This window comes from Phalaenopsis equestris, unplaced genomic scaffold (genome assembly GCF_001263595.1).
Source record: "Phalaenopsis equestris unplaced genomic scaffold, ASM126359v1 Scaffold000002, whole genome shotgun sequence".
In the NCBI taxonomy this organism is placed as follows: Eukaryota; Viridiplantae; Streptophyta; class Magnoliopsida; order Asparagales; family Orchidaceae; genus Phalaenopsis; species Phalaenopsis equestris.
In genome coordinates, this window is record NW_018164444.1 from 73,942,479 (window position 1) to 73,943,538 (window position 1,060).

Consider the following 1,060-nt stretch of genomic DNA (forward strand, 5'->3'; position numbering starts at 1 on the left):
TTATATATTATAATTTTTAACATTTAAATTTTTAAAATATCATAAACTTTTTATATATAATTATTTTAAATTATTTATATTTCAAACAATAACGATTCGAACACGAACGAACGCATCACTATTTGTGTTTGGCTCGTTTAACTAACCGAACGAAAAAAATTTGTTCATGTTCGTCTCATTCACTTATAAAACAAATCAAACACGTACTCATTGACGAACCAAACACGAACTGTTTGCGAACAAGCTTTTTTGACAGCTTTACGGCATACTACATTTTACACTACTGACATCACGTCAGCCACACAGGTGCGGGCGACAGTTCTACATGTGCTCGCAACGCATCCTGAATATGTGTCAATTCTTCAGATGAACAGACAGCCTGCCAGATTCCAATGTCTAATGGCTGGGATTCGCTTGCATCCGAGGAAAATGACATGTAAGAAGCTCAATTTGAAACCTAACATTATCATCATTTTAATAGTAATTTTATTAGTTTTTTTTTTTCATTTTCTTATCAATCATGGTACTCAATGTTAAGTGAGATTTATAGCTTATTTATTGTATTATTATGAACTTTTTTTTTTCTTGTTGTTCATCAAATATATTGTTTAGACAATTTTGTTATAAATAGCTTCACTGCATGGGCAAAACGATTATTTTTTCAGAAACAACTACTAATAATCTATTTTTCAATAGCTGAAACCAAACAGTCAACCAGCTTATCTAAATCGACTGTTGATCAACAACTGATCAGCAAATTGTCAATAAGTTACAGCTGCTCCAAACATACCCTAAATGAAAGCAATATTTAAAGCCATGCATCAAAATATCGTATTTTCTCGATACTTTCTATCACTAGTTTTTATTCTTTCCACTCGCTTGTAGTTACTTATTGCTTCATCCACGATTGTTCATTTGATAATATTTGTAGCTCGAGTTCAATCTCATGTGTGTAGGGTAAATAAACAAATTTCTACATAAAGTTTTATTGCTCACACTTACAATATAGCGCAACTTTAAGTTTACTCTAGTGTAATTAAATTTTCTAGTGAATAAATTT